This window comes from Canis aureus, chromosome 27 (assembly GCF_053574225.1).
Source record: "Canis aureus isolate CA01 chromosome 27, VMU_Caureus_v.1.0, whole genome shotgun sequence".
NCBI classification, from domain to species: Eukaryota; Metazoa; Chordata; class Mammalia; order Carnivora; family Canidae; genus Canis; species Canis aureus.
In genome coordinates, this window is record NC_135637.1 from 29650820 (window position 1) to 29667521 (window position 16702).

General features: G+C 44.1%; 3 pseudogenes across 2 annotated transcripts in view; all 3 read left to right on the forward strand.

Moving 5' to 3' along the window:
* LOC144299429 (immunoglobulin lambda variable 1-47 pseudogene) overlaps positions 1 to 16702 on the forward strand; it is a 365984-nt pseudogene that overhangs the window by 96873 nt on the left and 252409 nt on the right. The gene's annotated exons all lie outside the window — the stretch shown is intronic.
* Positions 1 to 16702, forward strand: part of LOC144299598 (immunoglobulin lambda variable 1-40 pseudogene) — a 34719-nt pseudogene that overhangs the window by 3148 nt on the left and 14869 nt on the right. The window lies entirely within an intron of this gene.
* LOC144299534 (large ribosomal subunit protein uL11 pseudogene) lies at positions 14395 to 14970 on the forward strand (annotated as a pseudogene).

Here is a 16702-nt window from a genome sequence, read left to right on the forward strand (position 1 = left end):
GAGGGAAACACAAGAGTGCATACCCTGGTTCTTTTTCTTGTATGATGTCCCACACAGGTAAGACAGGATGCTGTAGCTTCCTCCAACCAAGAATCATCCAGAGCATTAGATCCAGAAAATCAAACCAAAAAACACCCAAACTCCAAAAGCAGCAACTCCTCTGCTCAGAAGATATGGAGATAAGTTGGCCTGAGAGGAGGAAATATTTGGACAAACCTGCCTATCACTTGCACACCTAATGAATCCCCAAACTGTGCCTTCATGCAGGGTTTACATTATCGTTCATCAGAGACATGGTGTCCATATCCTCCTGGCAGAAGCAGGCAGTGCCCCAATACCATCAGCCATGGTGTCAGCTACTCGGGAGATAGCTGAGCCTCCATAGCATGGGAACATCAACAATTCTGGACAAGGCAGGCCTAGTTGGCAGTTTGCACTCCAGTATTTCCCACCCATGATTTTGGCAGGTCCTGGTGACCCCATCTGAACCTCATTGCTCAGCAGAGAGAATGAATGCAGTGGTACAAGGCAAAGCTGGTTTGTTGCTATATACCCATTGCTAGTGACTGTCTGAACACTGGGGAACTGAGCCTGTGCTCTCCCTGAGCATAAAATCACTGAACTTTGATGCAGGAAGCAAAGGAGCTGGACCTGCATTTGACCCTCTTCTCCCTGGTGTCAGTGAGGACAAGGAATGCAGTGGGGAGCAGAGGATCCATTCCCTGCAAGAAAGCCATTCCATTCAGTCCTGTGCATCCCACCATTGTGTTGGCAGGGCCCAGGAAACAGCTCGTCCCACACCTCCACCTGATGGGAACTGGGAAGTGGCAATCACTGCCCCTCCTTCTCCAGCAGAGAGTAAGCAGCAGAGTGGTAAACATTTTCACTTGAGCCACTGGAAAACTGACACAAACATCCTTCCCCTTGCTGCTGCTCATCAGTGGGAGGATCACTTGTTTGAAGAAAAGTAACTGAGGACCAAGCAAAACATTATATAATAGCCATTATATTCAGGAGCCAGTAAAAATATATGACATGTCAAGAACCAGGAAAATAAAATCCTGAATGAGAAAGGAGAATCCATACTGGATCCAGGAAGAGATTGCCCAAGTAAATACTGATTTCTCAGGCTCCCTTCTTGGGAACAAGTTTGACTTGACCATCTGCTAGTTCCCAGCCTGAGGACGAGGATGAGTACCCCTGGGGGCTACACTATAGTGGTGCTGGGCCCAGTGAGAGACCCAGATGAGGAAGGGAGATATACACTTTGTTTCATCCAGTGTGGATACAAATATCATGCGATTACTGACATCTCATGGCCAAACACCTGAGCCTAGAGCATCATGCAGACCAGCCATAGGGAGATGGGGATGAGAAGGGTCTGGATTGATTTCCATTCCTGTGTAAGTCCTAATATCGAGTAAGTGTATGAGTGACTCAGGAGGCATTAGTTCACAAAAACCCAAATTTAGGTATTTTGTATTATAAAATGTCTGTTGGATCAGAACTAGATGGAGGCTAAATACATTTCTTCAAAGACAGAAAGAAACATTAAAAAATCTTCCTTTACAGCTAAGAAATGAAAAATGGAAAAATCCTCATTTTGTATTCTCTAAATATATATTTTATTAGATGGCATTTCAGTGCAATCCAACTGCTTTGCATATTTAAAAATAGTAATGATAATGTTTTGAGAAAAAAAAAAAGGACGCCACCTTGGCTCAGCGGTCGAACTTCTGCCTTCCACCCTGGGCTTGATCCTGGAGTCCTGGGATCAATTCCCATGTCAGGCTCCCTATATGGAGCCTGTTTCTCCCTCTACCTGTGTTCCTGCTTCTCTCTGTGTGTCTCTATTGAATGAATAAATAAAAAATTTAAAATAAATAAATAAATAAATAGTGATAATTATAAGCCTTTTTGGAAAAAATTCTTCTTTCCTATTATCCTCATTTAAACTGTATCCTACCAAAGAACATATGTTGAAATTGTAGAACTCAGGACTTTAGGATATGACCTTCTATGGAAAAGGGGTGCTGCATATATAACTGGACCAGATGCGGTGATGAAGGGGGTGGTGTGACCTCCTAATTCAATTGATTCCTGTGCTTGTAACATGACAGTCAGATGGAGTCAAGGAGGCATCCGTGGGAGGGTGGAGACAGAGATTGTGGTTCTGCAGCTGCAGACAGCAAACCCCAAAAATTGTCTTCAAATTTCTTACACTTACGGAGAGACAACAGGGACTCCTCTACAGGTTCCAAACAGATAATGGCCACTCCCTACAGACTGTGGAGTTGTGTATGAACAGCAGAAATGCACTCTTATTGTATTGTTACCGATTCTGTGGTGCTTTATTATGGCAGCCCTAGAAAAAAAGTGTATCTAAAAACCAATATATAGATCTACGAAATGTCACTAATAAGTGGATTAAGTGGAATAAGTGGAGGCTGGTGAACCTAGCAGGGCCCCTGACAACAACAGCAATAACCAAGTAAGTCAGCCTATACGGGTAACCCAAGGAGAATTATTACCAAGGTTGAACCAATGGGCTTCTCTAGAGACTTTAAATCTTGAGCTTACTTCAAGTGCATTAAGTCCCAGTAATGATACCAGGGACAAGGCAGATGCAAACTCAAGTGTTCAGAAAACCTGAAACATACTGAGACATAAATATTCCAGTTAGCTGTCCAATTGAGGGAATCGATGCCCTGCAAAAATGAATGGCTCAACCCCACAGAGCTGACCTGCTCATTGTACTGTCCTGGGTGGTGACATCAGAGGACCACCTGCAAAGGTCAGAGGCCCTTCCAGGAGGTCTGGGAAGGTTAATTCAGGCTGGTGACATAGTGTCTGAGGTCAGCAGGGGGCGCTAGTGGGCTGATCGTGAGACTCAGGGTCTGGGTGAGGAAGACCAGGAAAATCTATGACTGGCTCCTGCACACTAGAGGAAGCAAGTGGCCACCTCACTGTGGGTGACTTTCCTGAACTTATGGCCTTGGAGCCACAAGAGCTCTCAGCTCTGAATCACACAGGCCTCATAATTCATCCTCTACTAAAGCATGGGATAACCTGTCCAGATATGATTTTCATGGAATGATAGATGGATGGGACAATCATACAATACAATCAACAGCAGAACACAAAGGGGAATGGAGTTCAACATGCTCCATGAGCATCACCTGTTCACACAATGTCATCCTCATTTCTAATAAAGAGACATCCCTGTTCAGCTCCCCGGGGACTACTGCAGACCGGGTCCATGATTAACTGAGAGGAGACCACTGCCCCTACATCTGTCACAGGGGCTCTGAGATTTCCAGTGTCCTCACTGTTGGAAGGGGCACTACTAAGACCCTCCAAGGACAGAAGAGGGAATGTCACTGGGGAGAGAAGAAAATGTTCCAGGGATGGGTTAGGTTTGAGATGAGGTAGATGTGGGGCCAGGAGGTGAGAACACATCCACCTCCTCATTCAGCTTTCAGGCTTTCCAGAGAAGAGCCTTGGGGCAGAGGTCACTAGAGACAGTATGGCGGTCATCTACTGGAAGATGTCCTCCTGACACCCAGTGTCTCAGGTCACCCTGTAGTCACTTGCGTGTGTGAAGTCCCAGTTTCTGCTCCTTTCAAAGTCTCCTAGGGGACATGCTGGTGACTCTCGGGCAGGGAGAGAGAGGAAGCTGATTTGCATGAAGTGTTTTCTTAACCTCATGGGACAGGAGACATGAAAAGGTCCAGGGACACCCCATTCCATCCTAGGAGTCTAAGGAGGCTGTAGTCTGTGAGGGTCCCCACCATGGCCTGGACAGTATTTCTTCTTGGGCTCCTTATCTATGGCTCAGGTCAGGAAAAAGACTTTACATCTGTGGGGAGCACTTAAAACAGGGACTCATGCGACCCTTGTCTCCAATATCAACACCTTTCTCTCCTCTTGAATTTAGGAGCAGATTCTCAGACTGTGGTCACCAAGGATCCATCACTCTCAGTGTCTCCAGGAAGGACAGTCACATTCACATGTGGCCTCAGCTCTGGGTCAGTCTTTACAAGTAACTACCCCAGCTGGTACCAGCAGACCCATGGCCGGGCTCCTCGCATGCTTATCTACAGCACAAACAGCTGCCCCCCCGGGGTCCCTGATCGCTTCTCTGGATCCATCTCTGGGAACAAAGTTGCCCTCACCATCACAGGAGCCCAGCCTGAGGATGAGACTATTATTGTTCACTGTGTATGGGTAGTACATTTACACAGTGATTTAAATCTATGGGGAGGTGCAACCAAAACCTCCTCATGGGCTCAGAAAACCTCAGCTTTAAAGGCAGGAGAGGGACATCTGCTTTCCGCTCAGGGAGTGATCCTGGAGTTCTGGGATCGAGTCCCACATCGGGCTCCCTGCATGGAGCCTGCTTCTCCCTCTGCCTATGTCTCTGCCTCTCTCTGTGTGTCTCATGAATAAATAAATAAAATCTTAAAAAAAAATAAAGGCAGGAGAGAGAGTGAGATGGGGAAAGAGTCAACACCACCATGGGAAGTGAAGCTCCCTGACCCCATTCTCCTGTTCAGTGGTTCATGAAATGAACCCCATTTATCTCTCCCAGGGCATGTCCATCTATCCAATGTGACCTTCCAAGACTGTGCTTCCTCGCTCCCTCTCTGTCTAAAATGTTGAAGAGTGAGGAGCTTCATTTCCATTATACATAAACAAATACTGAGCCTCAATCGACGGTTTTCTTTTTTTTTTTAATCGACAGTTTTCAATATGGTCTATTAAACATAGAGGCTTGGTAGATCTCATTTTATTCACTAATTTGATGATGAGGACCAAATTAATATTTTCATCATGTGGAGCTTGATAAAACTATAATTCTCCATGCTATATTTCTAAATCAGAAACCATTCTCATTGTTCATAGATGTGTATTTAACAAGCATTCCAAGATACTCGTATGCACGTTAGTGTTAAGAAGCGTCTGTTATTGTATTAATATGAAATTAGTTCTGAAAATATCCCCTTACATGTAAAGAGAGTAATATCTTCTAACTTAATCATTCCCACATCCCACTAACGATTCAAGAACACTGAGAAACAGATTCAAAATTGCAATCCATTTGTGGTCACCACAGCCTGCTTTGGAACAGTGCATGCTGTGACATGAAGAGGTGAGGGACAACACGTGACCAGTAGATGTCAATGTGTAATTCAGCCTGGAGACTGTACGATTTGAGCATCATGGTTCCTGATGACCGTGGGCTCTCAGGGAAATATCAAGAGACATAGGATAGCGTAATTATTATCTGATGGCTCCTTCTAAATAATGTTGTGCAACACTTGACATTATACTTGGATGGCTTCTGTTTATTTTGCTTTAAAATACATTATATTTATTAAATATTACTAAAATAATCTCATTGTAATAAAATTAGTATTTTAGTTCTTTTTACATCAACAGTGATATAGGGGGCACCTGGGTGGGTCATTTGGTTTAGCATCTGTCTTCATCTCAGATCATGATCTTGGTGTCCTGGGATTGAGCCCCACATCCGGCTCCCTGCTCAGCTGTGAGCCTGCTTCTCCCTTGACCTATGCCTGGCTCTCCTCCTGATTGTGTGCACTCTCTAAAGTCAGAGACCACTCTGTCAAATACATAAATAAAGTATTTAAAATAAAAAACAAAAGAAACAATAATATTAAAGGTAAATGAAAATTAAAATCATATAAAGTGGAGCCACAGACACAATTTATGCACTGTAGATTATGTTTAAGGAATGAGGAATCACTTTGTTTAACTCATGCTCACCAGCACTTATACCAAATTACTTGTTCATATCTTCTGCTGACATCCTTGCCACAAAGATAACTCCAGGTTCAAAGGCTTCTCTAGAGAATCCCTTCAAACATTTAAGGAGGAAATAATGAGAATACTACAGAGAAGCAGGGAGGAATGAACAACTTTGAGTATACATTATAAAGCTTATTTTCCTCATTTATTTTTTTTTTATTTTCCTCATTTATTATACCCAGACTCAAATTTCAAAATAAAAGATATTAAAAATCCATAAGTTTCATGAAGATAGGAACTGAATTATAATGAAATATTTGCAAATGCAAAGTGACAGATTATCAAGAGTGGTCATTTTAGACATTTAATTTTTGTAACATTTAAAATCAATCAACTTGTCAGGTATCCTGCTCAGGAGAGAGCTTGCTTCACCCACCCACTCGTCCCCCACTCATCTGTCTCTCTCTTACTATCCCAATTCTCTCTTTCAAATAAATAAATCTTTTATAAATGTATAAAAGAAAATCAGGGCAACCCGGGTGGCTCAGCGGTTTAGCGCCGCCTTCAGCCCATGGTGTGATCCTGGAGACCCTGGATCGAGTCCCACGTCGGGCTTCCTGCATGGAGCCTGCTTCTTCCTCTGCCTGTGTCTCTGCCTCTCTCTCTTTCAGTGTATCTCTCATGAATAAATAAATAAAATCCTAAAAAAAGGAAAACAGTCCATGTAATAAATTTTATAAGATAATAAATTAAAAGGTATGGCCATCTAAATAAATGCACCATGACTCATCTGAAACATTCATCCTAAAGTTATCTGAGGGAAGAGGGTGATCATGGTCATATATCTTTTATCTCAGGTCCTTATGAGTCTAGAGATTTCTTGGCTATTTGCACATATACCAAAGTTGTTTGGGGCCCATTGAGAACATGATTTCTCCACGCTAATCCCAGGCATGTGGAAACAACGATAAAACTTCACACTCATCTTCCAATTGAAGGAAAGTAAAGGGTACGAAACTATAAATGAAAATACTTGTGTACACTTGATGAGATGAGCACTAGGTGTTATTGTTATATGTTGGCAAATTGAACTACAATAAAAAGAAATTTAAAAAAAGAAAAAAATAATTGGGTACAATATAAACAGTGTGTGAAGCAACAAATATCTGAGAGGAATTGGAAAACACAAATGCACAGAAACCATGAATTTACGAGATATGTCTCACTTCCAAACCTAAAGAGCTATGTCTAATATTCACCAGTAAATGTTCCACCAGGCAAAGCTGTTTGCTTTTCACAAATCACTCGGTCATATCTGATTCCGAACAGATTGTAACAGCATCACTTGAGCTTTAAAATCATTGCTGAACTGCTGTCTTGGCAATAAGCCTAGAACCTTACTTCCTGGACAGTATTCAACTCCATCAATCCCTCATGATCTGCCTCAAACCCCTCAAACCAGCTCCACTGTCCTCTGATCAGTGATGTTTGACCTGATAGACGCTTAACTTTCACCTTGGGGTAACTTCTTTGGTGACACCTGAATAGGTCAGTTGTGTACATGTTTGTCTTTTCCATAGAGAAGCATCACTTCAGAGAATGAGGAAACAGAGTAATCATGTGCAGTGTGTACAAATCATGGTATCTAGAGATAAGACATGGGACTGTGAATAGACATGGACCTGGTGAGCTGGTGAAGGCCCCAGGGATCCCAGGTCTTTGGTCCAAGGTGGGCTGGGTGCCTGTGACCAGTGGGGAGCTATGGGCCCGTGATCCCTACATAGCTGCTCAGTGAGGACCCATCACACGGTGTGTTGGGCCCTGTGCTCCTTGTTGGGGCTCAGCAGCTGTGTCCTCTCAGGCCTGGAGGAGTCCCTTAAGCAGACACTGTATGTGGTCTCAGCAGGTGCTTCATCCAGGGCTCTCCCCAGAGGAGAAGCAACTCCCAACCTCCACAATGTGGTGTGAGCTGAGCTCCAGCACCAGGGCTCAGGGAGGGGCTGGGAAATCACTTGATGGACTTCATTTGCATGGACACCCCTCTTGTAGAAAAGAATGGAGGACAAAAAGAGGTCTGGGGACCCCACCTGGTGTGGGGATAGTCATCATTGCCTATACTCCTGTCTCCTGATGTATTTCTCTCAGTGCACAGGTACAGACAGACAGGCGTCACATACCATGTTCCAGTTCCTTGGCTCTATCAGCCCCTCTGGCTCAGATGCTGGGAAGTTTTACATTGGTCTCTGCTCCATTACACATCAGTGTCTGTGTTTGCAGGTCCCTGTCCCAGCCTGTGCTAACCCAGTCGCCCTCCCTCTTGACATCTTTGGAACAACAGTCAGACTCACCTGTACCGTGAACAGTGGCTCCAGTGTTGGCAGCTATTACATCAACTGGTTCCAGGAGAAGCCATGGAGCTCTCCCTGGTATCACCTATACTACTACTTAGACTCAGATAAGCACCAGGGCTCTGGGGTCCCCAGCTGCTTCTCCTGATCCAAGGATGCCTCAGTCATTGGAGGGCACCCTCATCTCTGGGCTGCAGCCTGAGGACTAGACTGACCTTCACTGTCTAATCAGAAACAATAATGCTTCTAACAGTGACACTGACAGTTTGGGACATGGGACAAAATCCTTCATCTGTTCAGATGCTTCTTCCATGAAAATTTATAACGTGTAAAATAAGTGATATATCTAATGTGTACTTAAAATTACCGCCTGGTTCATAATGAGCCTATTCTCCATTATCTCTTCAAGTTCTATATGTCCTCAGAAATAAAACAAGAATAAAACAAAACACTTCAATGTGGTAACAGTCATGTTACCTGGGTTTCCAAATGTCATATAACCAGAGTCTGTGCTGCGAAGATTTTTTTCTCCTGAAATGAGGACAATGAGCCTTTCATTGACTTTGTCTCCATCAGAGGTCCAGGACTATCTAAACAGGGGGTGTAGTCTTCCCCAGCATGGATTCAGCACCTCCAGAGCTCAGAGCAGAGCCTTCCCTTCCCTCACAGGCTTCACTGCTCAGAAGTGACCAAGGTTCACTGTGTCTTAGGCCTGAACACTGGGATGTGGGATGTTGTGTGAGGACACGGGTCATAGGCAATTCCATTCTCAGAGCTGGATGGGATCCCTCACTCATCACCTGAGGCTTGGGTTGTGCACTTGAGGAGAAGGGGGTCCATCAAAGTAGGAATTTGGGGCCTATGGCCATGAACCCTTTTATGGGCTATGAGATTTGGAGGATGTTGCACCATTACTGGGAAAATGCTCAGCCTGCCTCAGTGAAGTTGGTTGATGTGGGTGCATGCTTGAGCCTTTGCTATAGCTGCTACCAGGTTGATGGAGACTCCTGTAAATGGGTGTCCTGAGCCCACAGGTACTGACTCTGTCTCCCTCTTCCCTTAGTCCCCATTGGAACTTTTCCATAATCCAGGGTGGTAGGATATGTGAATATCAAGAGTAAGAACTCTCCCATGTGTACATGTGTCACTGCCCTAAGGAATCTCTTGATGACCCCAGATCCAAGGTCATCTTCTCTTTCACAAGAGCAGTAGAAACACAGGGGTTACCATGGCAATGTTACCACAGCTCTCAGGCAGAGATGCTATATTGTGACCCATTACAGCACTGAGAGAACAAGCAGGGATTCAAACCTAATTTTCCAGGCCCAGGTGTGTTGACAAAAACGTCTTTGACCACCTTGGGCTGCAGCCTGGGGAGAGATTGATCATCATTGCTGTAGAGCTGCATACGATCAATATCACCCAGATAATTTCTGTTTCCCAGAGACAAGTGATAACGTCTACTCTTCACATCTTTCATTTTCTTCTATTTATTTATTCATGAGAGACACACAATGAGAGAGGAGAGACACAGGCAGAGGGGGAACCAGCCTACATGCAGAGAGACAAAAGTGTGACTGGATCCCAGTCTCCAGGATCTCGCCTGGGGCTAAAGGTGGGCTGCCCTACTATTCACCTCTTATTCCATCACTCCCCTGTCCCTGCCTCTAAGCAACACAGGCTCAGAATCTGGCATTGAATGCTTTGTATCTCACTAGAAACAGAATTGTTTAAATTTAAATTCCAGACTTGTTTAAATTCCAATGAAAATACCTCCTTTTGAAGATATTCATCTCCCAATGAAAAAATAGTTACATGGATTTCAGAAGCGATATGACCCACACTATTGCTGTGTTGGATTGAGAAGAAGGGCAGTTGTGCAAGATGTGTGACCCAAGAGAACCAGTTGGCCCACTGCCTATCTGTCCACTGGTACCACTCTAGGGATTTAGTGAGAATTCCCTGAGTTCTGGTATTTGGTGATAATGATTTTCTCTTTCCTTTCAGATCAGAGCTTTGGGAGCTCCTGAATTCCAGGGTGCTGGGTCGTGTCATCCCAGTGAGCAGATGTGAACAGACCCCTTACAAAATTGTACACAGAGAACAATTGCACCTGTGTTAAGATTTCCCACGTGATAAGTCACTAGGGCCTACACACTGAAACAGTGAGGCAGCATCAGACTCCCATCAGCAAGGCTAAAATTCAATACCACAACATCAGATGGTGCCCAGGATGTGGGGCAGCAGGAACTCTCCTTCATCGCTGGGGGGGGGGGGATGCCAAATGTCCAAGTCGCTTGGGAACATAACTGGGTAGTTTGTTGCAGAGCTAAACGAAATATTTATTTATTTATTTATTTATTTATTTATTATTTATTTATTTATTTATTTATTGTTTATTTATTTATTTAGTTTTATTGGAGTTCAATTTGCCAACATATACCATAACACCCAGTGCTCATCCCATCAAGTGCCCCCTTGGTGCCCGTCACCCAGTCACCCCCACACCCTGCCTTCCTCCCTTTCCACCACCCCTTGTTCTTTTCCCAGAGTTTGGAGTCTCCCATGTTCTGTCTCCCTTTCTGATAATTCCCACTCATTTTTTCTCCTTTCCCCTTTATTCCCTTTCAGTATTTTTTATATTCCCCAAATGAATAAGACCATATAATGTTTGTCCTTCTCCGATTGACTTATTTCACTCAGCAGAATACCCTCCAGTTCCATTCACTTCAAAGAAAATTGTGGTATTTGTCTTTTCCAATGGCTGAGGAATATTCCATTGTATACATAGACCACATCTTCTTTATCCATTCATCTTTCGATGGACACCAAGGCTCCTTCCACAGTTTGGTTACTATGGACATTGCCGCTATAAATATTGGGGTGCAGGTGTCCTGGAATTTCACTGCATCTCTATCATTGGTGTAAATCCCCTGCAGTGCAATTGCTGGGTCATAGGGCAGATTTATTTTTAACTCTTTGAGGAAACTTCACACAGTTTTCCAGAATTTTTGCATCCATTTTCCTCAGGGATATTGGTCTATAATTCTCCTTTTTGGTGGGGTCTTTGTCTGGTTTTGGAATTTAGGTGATGCTGGCCTCATAGAATGAGTTTGGAACTGTTCCATCTCTTTTTATCTTTCCGAACATTAGTAGAATAGCTATGGTTTCTTCTTTATACATTTGATAGAATTCTCCTGGGAAGCCATCTGGCCCTGGAGATTGTGTCTTGGGAGGTTATTGATGACTCCTTTAATTTCCTCCCTTGTTATTGGCCTGTTCAGGTTTTCTGTTTCTTCCTGTTCCATTTTTGGAAGTTTGTGGTTTTCCAGAAATGCATCCATTTCTTCTAGATTGCCTAATTTATTGGCGTATAGCTGCTCATAATAAGTTTTAAAATTGTTTGTATTTCCCTGGTATTAGTAGTGATCCCTCCTTTCTCATTCATGATTTTATTAATTTGAGTGTTTTCTCTCTTCTTTTTAATAAGGCTGACTAATGGTTTATCTATCTCATTAATTCTTTTAAAGAACCATCTCCTGGTTTTCTTAATCTATTCAACAGTTCTTCTGGTCTCTATTTCATTGAGTTCTGCTATAATCTTTATTAATTTCTTCTTCTTCTGGATGTAGGATCTATCTGCTCTTTTTTCTCTAGCTCCTTTCGGTGCAAGGTTAACTTTTGTACTTGAGTTCTTTCCAGTTTTTGGATGGATGCTTGTATTGCGATGCATTTCCCCCTCTGGAGTCCTTTTGCTGTATCCCAAAGATTTTGAAAGGTTGTATCTTCATTCTCATCAGTTTCCAGGAATCTTTTTAATTCTTCCCTAATTTCCTGGTTGACCCTTTCTTTTTGTAGCAGGTTGGTCCTTAACCTCCATGTGTTTGTAATCCTTTCAAACTTCTTGTGATTTTCTTCTAGTTTCAAAGCATTATGGTCTGAAAATATGCAGGGGACATTCTCAATTTTAGTATTGATTAAGATCTGATTTATGACCCATTATGTGGTCTATTCTGGAGAACGTTCCATGTGCACTTGAGAAGAATGTGTATTCAGTTGCATTTGGATGTAAAGTTCTATAAATATCTGTGAAATCCATCTGGTCCAGTGTATCATTTAAAGCTCTTGTGTCTTTGGAGATGTACTTAGAATATGTGTCGATTCTAGAAAGCGTTGTGTTCAAGACACCAAGTATAAGTGATTTATTATCTAAGTATGTCTTAACTTTGGTTGTTAATTGATTGATATACTTGGCAGATCTCACATTCGGGGCATAAATAATCATGATTTTTAAGTCCTCTTGTTGGATATATCCTTTAAGTATGATATCGTGTCCCTCTTCCTCTCTTACTACAGTCTTTGGAATAAACTTTAGTTTATTTGATATAAGGATGGCAACCCCTGCTTTTTTTGAGGATCTTTTGAATGGTAAATGTTTCTCCAACCTTTCTTTTCAGGCTGCAGGTGTCCTTATGTCTACAATGAGTCTCTTGTAGACAGCAAATAGATGTGTCCTGCGTTTTTATCCAGTCTGAATCCCTGCGCCTTTTGATGGGGTCATTAAGCCCATTCACGTTCACGGTTACTATTGAAAGATATGAATTTAGTGTCATCATGATGCTTATTCAGTCCCTGTTTTTGTGGAATGTTCCCTTGGATTTCCTCTTTCTTTTACAGAGTCCCCCTTAATATTTCTTGCAGAGCTGGTTTGGTGGTCACATATTCTTTCAGATCCTGCCTATCTTGGAAGCTCTTTATCTCTCCTTCTATTCTGAGTGTGAGTCTTGCTGGATAAAGTATTCTTGGCTGCATGTTCTTCTCATATAGGACCCTGAATATATCCTGCCAGCCCTTTCTGGCTTGCCCGGTCTCTGTGGAAAGGTCTTCTGTTAACCTAATACTTCTCCCCATAAAGTTTAGGGATTTCTTATTTCTTGCTGCTTTAAGGATTTTTCCTTTATCTTTGGAATTTGCAAGTTTCCCTGTTGAATGCCGAGGTGTTGAATTTTTTTTTAATTTTTTATTTATTTATTCATGATAGTTACAGAGAGAGAGAGAGGCAGAGACACAGGCAGAGGGAGAAGCAGGCTCCATGCACCGGGAGCCCGATGTGGGATTCGATCCCGGGTCTCCAGGATCGCGCCCTGGGCCAAAGGCAGGCGCCAAACCGCTGCACCACCCAGGGATCCCGAGGTGTTGAATTTTTATTTTATTTTTTTGATTTTAGGGGGAATCTTTCTATCTCCTGGATCTGAATGCCTGTTTCCCTCCCAATGTTAGGGAAGTTCTCATCTACGTTTTGTTCAAAGACACCTTCTGCTCCTCTATCCTTTTCATCACCCTCTGGAACCCCAATTAAACGTAGATTTTTCCTGTTGAGGCTGTCATTTATTTCCCTTAACCTTTCCTCATGATCTTTTTATTGGTTTTCTCTTTTTTCCTCAACTTCCTTCCTTGGCATCAGCTTGTCTTCTATGTCATTCACTTGTTCTTCTACGTCGTTAACCCTTGTTGTTAGGACCTCCAGTTTGGATTGCATCTCATTTAATTGATTTTTAATTTCGGCCTGATTAAATCTAAATTCTGCAGTCATGTAGTCTCTTGGATACTTTATGCTTTTATTTCCAGAGCCACTACTAGCTTTATAATTGTGGTTCTGAATTGGCTTTCTGACATCGAATTGTAATCCAAATTCTGTAATTTGGCGAGAAAATGAGTGAAAATATCAGTGAGGGTGACAAAACATGAGAGATACCTAACTCTGGGAAATGAACAAGGGGTAGTGGAAGGGATTTGGGCAGGGGTTTGAGTTGACTTGGTGATTGGCACTGAGGGGGGTACTTCAGATGAGCACTGGGTGTTATGCTATATGTTGGCAAATTGAACTCCAATAAAAAAATTAAAAGAAAATACAAATTCTGTAACTCTGTGGGAGAGAGTACTGTTTCTGATTCTTTTGTGGTGAGTTCTTCCTTCTAGTCATTTTGCTCAGTGCAGAGTGGCTAAAATCAAGTTATACTGGAAAATGGAATGGAAAAAAAATAAGGTATAACTAATAAAGAACAAAAAACCATACCAAAACAAACCAAACCAAACAGAAACAAACAAACAAAAAAACAAAAAACAAAACAAAACAAGGAGGGGTATCCCCTGTTCTGTATACTGGAAGTCCCCCGATTTCCCCTGTTGTTTTCCAGCACTGCTTGGTCAAGAACTTGGTCTTCTGCTTTTGGCTTTAGGCTCAGAGGAGGCAAAGGTGCAACTGTCTTTGGTCCTCCTGAATCCAGGGTCATCCGACACCAGCTGCCTCCACCATGCCGCCTAAGTTCGATCACAATGAGATCAACGTCATGTTCTTGAGGTGCACCGGTGGCGAGGTCGGTGCCATGTCTGCCCTGGCCCTGAAGATCGACTGCCGGGTCTGTCTCCAAAAAAGGTTGGTTATGACATCGTCAAGACAGCCGGTTATTGGAAGGGTCTAAGGTTTACAGTGAAACTGATCATTCAGAACAGACAGGCCCAGATTGAAGTGATACTTTCTGCCTCTGCCCTGATTATCAAAGCCCTCAAGGAACCACCAAGAGACAGAAAGCAGCAGAAAAACATTAAGCACAGTGGAAATATCACTTTTGATGAGCTTGTCAATATTGCCTGACAGACGTGACACCGATCTCTAGCCAGAGAACTCTCTGGAACCATTAAAGAGATCCTGGGGACTGCCCAGTCTGTGGGCTGCAATGTTGGTTGCCGTAATCCTCATGACATCATAGATGACATCAATAGTTATGCAGTGGAATGCCCAGCGAGGTGACTACAAAGAAAAATATTTTAACAAAGGATCATTTGACAAAAAATAAAAAATAAAAAACTTGCTCTTCCCCTGTCCTTCTAGCTGGTTCTAGGGGAGGGGCCTGTTGTGCTGACTCTCAGGTTTGTGCACTTGGGGAGCTGTCCTGCCCCCTGCCAGGTCGTCTCAGTGGGAGCTGTTTATCCTGTGAGGTCCCTCTTCCCCGGCAGCCCTGCTCTGTCCCTGGCACAAGGTGACACAAGGAACAATAGCAGTGGCGGTGGCCAGCTCTCCAGCCCTAGAGTCAGTTCCCGCAGTAACTACTGCAACTCCCAGTCTGCAGGGGACTGGATGCTCTGGGGCGGGGCCCCTGACCTGCTCAGCTTGGGGCCCCCAGCGGCAGGTGTCCTCGCTGTCCTGCCTGAGCCCTCCCGCCTCCGCCTGTCCCGGGTGGAGGCCGGATCCTGGGCTGTGTCCCCGGCGCCCTGGGCTCCCAGGCCTGCACTGCTGGAATCGGGCTCACGGCCGTGCAGCCCCCTCTCTGCGGAGCCTCCGCCCGAGCCCCTCCGAGCTGCTCCCAGGCCACGGGGCATGCTGCAGCCCTTTAGAGAGCTCAGCCACAGGGTGTGGGGCTCTCCCCGGGGCAGGGGCTTTTTCGTACCCCCGGGAGCCTGAGGGCATCCCTGACCTCCTGGTGTCATGCTCTGAATCCTTGTGGGCGCCTGTCCATCCAGGAAGTTTGGTGCAGCTCCTGCTCCTCCGACAGGGCTCTCCTGACTTGGGGGTGCTCGCTGCGGCCTCAGCCCAGCTCCTCAGGGCCCCGCCCCTTGGATGCTTTTAGTTTCTTTATTTCTTTTTTTCTGTTTTCCTACCTTAATAGAAGTGTGAACTCTCCTCACCGTAGCATTCCAGCTGTTGTCTCTTTAAATCTCAGGCCGAATTCATAGATTTTCAGGATGATTTGAACGTTATCTAGGTAAGTTGGTGGGAACAGGTGACTTGGGGACACTACTCTTCCGCCATCTTCGGTAGTATATATAATTTCCATATTTCAACACAATCCTACTGAGTGGATTCCACAGCAAAATATGTGAAAAAAATGAGATTTGTCCATAAAAGAAAAGAATCTGTATAGGGAGACATGAATGATGGAGACAATGAATGAGGGTTTGAATATGTCCCTATAGTGTAGACTGTATTCTAATACAATATGGCCTGATGGGAGTCACACTAGTGATCATCTGTGAACACACTGTGCTTCTCGGATTTGTCACTGATACACCAAATATGTTGGTACAAAACGAACAAGGAGTAATGGAAGAGGAGGTGGGTGGGGTAACGGGGTGACTGGGTGATGGCCAATGAGGGAGGCACTTGACAGATGAGCACTGGGTGTCATACTATATGATGGCAAATAGAAGTCCAAAAAATACACAAAAATGACAAAAACAGGAGTTTAAAACACAAATACATTTCTGTGAGAACATGTGGAACTCATGTCTCTAATGCCCAAGAGATGGAACCCATTCTGAGAGTCAGACCTGGCCATGCCAATGGGGAGGGAACTGGTGAGCCCTGGAAACCAGCTGGGCTCTCAGGGCTTTGGGCCTTGCTGAGGTGAGTGCCCTGTGACCAGGAGGGGGCGCTGAGGGACTGCCCTGTGGTCCGTACAGGGCTGCTCTGTGAGGATCCTTCACTCAGGGTGCCTGGGCCTGTGTGCTGGTCCCTTGCTCCCTGATGAGAGCTCAGCAGCTGTGTCCTCTCAGGTCTGGACCCTGAGCAGGGACTTGTGTGT